We start from the raw sequence: 6,000 nt of genomic DNA, 5'->3' as shown, positions 1-6,000 counted from the left end.
TGTGATTATTGTGGATAATCAGATTCATGTAAAAGTTTTAGTCAAACTATTATATGCTTTGCAATAACATTTTCCCTAATAGTCACGTTTACATGGACTGAAATCTGAAATCAGTGCATGTAAACATACTTACTGAGTAGGTTTACACACACACTAATAATTAGATATTAAACTCATGTCAGTAGGCAGATTATGCAATAAGCAGAGTAAGGGGTTTAAATTACTATCTTAATAGGCGTAAGGTCAAAGTCGAAGTAAGCATACACCGATTAAACACCTGGTTTTCTGAGCAACCTTTCGAATTATTAGAACAAGTAAACACCTTTAATCGGCGTTCCGAACTCAGAATCAAATACCAGTCTCAACGTCAACAGTGAAGAGGCGACTCCGAGATGCTGGCCTTCTAGGCAGAGTTCCTCTGTCCAGTGTCTGTTCTTTTGCCCATCTTAATCTTTTCTTTTTATTGGCCAGTCTGAGAGATGGCTTTTTCTTGGCAACTCTGCCTAGAAGGCCAGCATCCCGGAGTCGCCTCTTCACTGTTGACGTTGAGACTGGTGTTTTGCCTGTACAATTTAATGACGCAGCCAGTTGAGGACTTTTGAGGCGTCTGTTTCTCCAACTAGAAACTGTTCATGTACTTGTCCTCTTACTCAGTTGTACACCGGGGCCTCCCAATCATCTTTCTATTCTGGTTAGAGCCAGTTTACGCTGTTCTGTGAAGGGAGTAGTACACAGCATTGTACGAGATCTTCAGTGTCTTGATAATTTCTCGAATTGAATAGCCTTAATTTCTCAGAACAAGAATAGATTGAGTTTCAGAAGAAAGTTATTTGTTTCTGGCCATTTTGAGCCTGTAATTGAACCCACAAATGCTGATGCTCCAGATACTCAACTAGTCTATAGAAGGCCAATTGTATTGTTCTTTAATCAGAACAAAAGTTCTGTGCTAACAATTGCAAAAGGGTTTTCTAATGCTCAATTTGCCTTTTTAAAATGATAAACTTTGATTAGCTAACACAATGTGCCATTGGAACACAGCTGTTATGGTTGCTGATAATGGGACTATGTACGCCTATGTAGATATTCCATAAAAAATTACAACATTAACAATGTCTACACTGTATTTCTGATCAATTTTATGTTATTTTAATGGACAAAAAAAAGCTTTTCTTTCAAAAACAAGGACATTTCTAAGTGACCCCAAACTTTTGAACGGTAGTGTATAATGTCAGATTCCATATTGATTTTAATTATTCAGTTCATCAATTACGTGAAACAAGCAGTCTAATACGGTATGTGAAGGAAAAATGACATTTTCTTTTCCAAACAAGAACTAATGTAGCCAAATATGCCTGAACTTATTATTTACTTAGGGATGAGGCAAGGTTGGTCTCCTCCTGTGGAAAAATAATTGGAAGATTACAATATTATTCATCATTTGTATAGGATGCTAAACAAACAACTGTCTTATAACTGAAATAATTTAACATGTTGCATAGAACAGTATGCAGTTGATTTGAATGCGTAGTAAGTTTTGATATAAGGAGGAGAGGAATAGAGAGTGAGTTGGTTAGGGGGATACCTAGTCAGTTGTATAAATGAAATGTGTCTTCCGCATTTAAGCCAACCCCTCTGAATCAGAGAGGTGCAGGGGGCTGCCTTCATCGACATCCACGGTGCACGGGGAACAGTGGGTTAACTGCCTTGCTCAGGGGCAGAATGACAGATTTGTACCTTGTCAGTTCAAGGGTTCGATCCAGCCACCTTTTGGTTACTGGCCCAACGCTCTAACCACTAGGCTAGTTGTTGCACCTTACTGCAGCGTTCTTCAACCTCCGGTCCCCAGGCTGGCACCGGTCCCTGTGATGTTGCTGAACAGTCCCTCAGTTGGTTAGCTGACACAGATTTAGTCCGCCTTGCATTGCTAGTGTTAATATAATTAAGGAAGGATGAGGGCTGTCCCAAATGTCACCATATTCCCCTTAAAATGCACAACTTTTGACCAGAGCCCAAGTCAAAAGTACACACTTAGAAGAAAAAAAAGGTGCCATCTAGAACCTGAAAGGATTCTTCGGCTGTCCCCATAAGAGAACCCTTTTGAAAAAACGTTTCTACCTGGAACCAAAAAGGGTTCTCCTATAGGAATAGCCAACGAACCCTTTTGGAACCCTTTTTAGTAGTGCACTATAATGTGAATATGGTACCATTTTGTAAAGCTGGTTTGCAGGTTTCTGGAATAAAAGATTGAGCAATCCTGGGTTACTAGATCGAGACATAGAAAGGAGTGTATCTGTCTGCTGATGAGTATTTAGCCCTCTGGTTGATAGATCCAGTCATTATTCAGGCATTACATTCCCATTAAAGCCTCTGTTAAACTCAAAGCATTGGCTGTATAATTGCATGATCGCTTTAATTCAGAGAAAGTATATTGGATGATGTGAGTGACACTAATTAGAAATCTGATTATCTGCACTGTATTTGCTCTCTTGTTTGCTTAGCTGATAAAGATTTGTCATCTTTATTCATCCAACATTATTAAGAATGAAAACAATTCCTTTATAGTGACTAAGGCCATACAGGTTGTGAGGGGTTGTTTTACAGGTACTTTCAGCCAAGCTTGATTCACTTTGTAAACGGTGTGTTTGGATAAATGGTGTTAGACAGCACTACATTCAAAATGCAACCGTTTTAACCAATATATTTTTTGAGTACTGGTAAGCGGTGACTATTTTTACAGTTACTCAACTAGACTTGATTTGAAATTGTAACTATTCATATAGATAGCCATACTTTTATATTTCAATTTACCATCCGTGTGATTCCACAAAAACTCTGTAACCCTTTGTTAGGCCTAATGTACAGTGCCTTTGGAAAGTACATATTTTGTTACGTTACGGCCTAATTCTAAAATAGATTTTTTTGTTATCTTCAGCAATCTACACACAATACCCCATAATGACAAAGCCAAAACAGGTTTTAAAATGTTTTGCAAATGTATTAAAATGTCAAAACAGATACCTTATTTATATAAGTATTCACACCCTTTGCTTTGAGACTTTAAATTGAGCTCAGGTTCATCCTGTTTCCATTGATCATCCTTTAGATGTTTCTACAACTTGATTGGAGTCCACCTGTGCTAAGTTAAATTGATTGGACATGATTTGGAAAGGCACACACCTGTCCTATATAAGGTCCCACAGTTGACCAGTGTATGTTAGAGCAAAGATATTTATGAGGTTGAGCTCCGAGACAGGATTGTGTCGAGGCAAAGATCTGGGGAAGGGTACCAAAACATGTCTACAGCATTGAAAATCCCCAAGAACACAGTGACCTCCATCATTCTTAAGACTCTTCCTAGAGCTGGCCGCCCGGACAAACTGAGCAATCGGGGGAGAAGGGCATTGGTCTGGGGGGTGACCAAGAACCGGATGGTCACTCTGACAGAGCTCTAGAGTTCCTCTGTGGAGATGGGAGAACCTTCCAGAAGGACAATTATCTCTGCAGCACTCCCCCAATCAGGCATTTATGGTAGAGTGGCCAGACGGAAGCCAATCCTCAGTAAAAGGCACATGACAGCCAGCTTGCAGTTTGCCAAAAGGCACCTAAAGGACTCTCCGACCATGAGAAACAAGATTCTCTGGTCTGATGAAACCAAGATTGAACTCTTTGGCCTGAATGCCAAGCGTCATGTCTGGAGGAAACCTGGCACCATCTCTACGCTGAAGCATGGTGGTGGCAGCATCATGCTGTGGGGGTATTTTTCAGCGGCAGGGAGTGGGAGACTAGTCAGGATTGAGGCAAAGATGAACGGAGCAAATTACAGAGATATCCTTGATGAAAACCTGCTCCAGACCGCTCAGATTGGGGTGAAGGTTCACCTTCCAACAGGACAACAACTAAGCACACAGCCTAGACAATTCATGAGTGGCTTCGGGACAAGTCTCAATGTCCTTGAGTGGCCCAGCCAGAGCCCGGACTTGAACCCGATCGAACATCTCTGGAGAGACCTGTAAATAGCTGTGCAGCAACATTCCCTGTCCAACCTGACAGAGCTTGAGAGGATCTGCAGAGAACAATGGGAGAAATTCTCCAAATAAAGGTGCGCCAAGCTTGTAGAGTCATACCCAAGAAGGTTTGAGGCTCTAATTGCTGCCAAAGGTGCCTTTTATAAATTAGCAAAACATTTCTAAAAACCTGTTTTTGCTTCGTCATTATGGGGTATTGGGTGTATATTGAAGAGCGGGAAAAAACATTTAATCAATTTAATAATAAGGCTGTAAACTAGGGGTCTGAATACTTCCGAAGGCACTGTACATATTGAGGCTATGCATCATTTTGAAAAGGGGTTTACTAAAAGTGCTTGTGAAAAGGGGTTTACTATTTCTCCTTGTCACTTTATTTGCAAAGGACTTGGAATCACGATTACTTTTTCAAGCAGGGATATTATCATTTATATCCTGATTAACAATCGAAGCAATGCAGCAAGTAAAATCACTGTTTTTTTTTCTCCCGAGTGTGATAAGATATTCAGGGGTTTATCTAGCAGAGTCTGTGAGAGGGCTTCATGCTCTAAGTTATTCACACTGCACAGCTGTCACACCTCCAAGGGATTGGGAAGGATGGGCTTGCTTTCCACACAGCTGTCACACCTACAAGGGATTGGGAAGGGTGGTCTTGCTTCCCTTGGCTCTCCACAAGCCTCCCGGCTGCTGGCTTTTCCTCGCCGAAAATTTGCTGGATCTTTCTGAAAATGAGGCACTCATCCCGGGTGATTGTACAGGTCATTCCTCCTGGCCCCCCCTTAATGCTGAGAGATCAGAGCTACTAGTCCTGATGACAGACTGCCACCCAGAATGGATCCACCCAGCAGAGGATCTGCATTGGTGCGGCTTTCACCATGCTTTCTCCTCTTCCCCAGGGCTCAATACAATAATCAATATCACTGAGGCTGAGCCCTCCGATAGTTAGAGATCTCATAGTCCAATTCCTCCCTCTCAGGGCTCCCAGTCTCCCATCAGAAAGGCACTAAGCCCAACTATAGACCTAATCAAGGTGAAGGCACACATTCACCGACTATGATAATGCCACTTTTAAGAATGTTTACATATCTTGCATTACTCATCTCATATGTTTATACTGTATCCTTCACTATCTATTCTTTACTATCTATTGCATCTCAGCCGGTCTGTCACTGCTCATCGATATATTTTATACTTACACTACTGTTCAAAAGTTTGGGTTCAATTAGAAATGTTCTTGTACCCGCAAAACACCAGTCTCCATGTCAACAGTGAAGAGGCGACTCCGGGATACTGGCCTTCTAGGCAGAGTTGCAAAGAAAAAGCCATCTCTCAGACTGGCCAATAAAAAGAAAAGATTAAGATGGGCAAAAGAACACAGACACTGGACAGGGGAATTGTGTCTAGAAGGCCAGCATCTCGGAGTCGCCTCTACACTGTTGACGTTGAGACTGGTGTTTTGCGGGTACTACCTAATGAATCTGCCAGTTGAGGACTTGTGAGGCGTCTGTTTCTCAAACTAGACACTAATGTACTTGTCCTCTTGCTCAGTTCTGCACTGGGGCCTCCACCTCTTTCTATTCTGGTTAGAGACAGTTTGCTCTGTTCTGTGAAGGGAGTAGTACACAGCGTTGTACGAGATCTTCAGTTTCTTGGCAATTTCTCGCAAGGAATAACCTTAATTTCTCAGAACAAGAATAGACTGATGAGTTTCAGAAGAAAGTTATTTGTTTCTGAACATTTTGAGCCTGTAATCGAACATACAAATGCTGATGCTCCAGATACTCAACTAGTCTAAAGAAGGCCAGTTTTATTGCTTCTTTAATTAGAACAACAGTTTTCAGCTGTGCTAACATAATTACAAAAGGGTTTTCTAATGCTCAGTTAGCTAATCCAAGTTTATAATTTTAAAAGGCTAACACAACATGCCATTGGAACACAGGAGTGATGGTTGCTGATAATGGACCTCTGTACGCCTATG

This window comes from Oncorhynchus nerka, linkage group LG12, assembly GCF_034236695.1.
Source record: "Oncorhynchus nerka isolate Pitt River linkage group LG12, Oner_Uvic_2.0, whole genome shotgun sequence".
NCBI lineage: Eukaryota > Metazoa > Chordata > Actinopteri > Salmoniformes > Salmonidae > Oncorhynchus > Oncorhynchus nerka.
The sequence above is the reverse complement of the archived record's forward strand: the minus strand, read 5'-3'. Positions refer to the sequence as shown.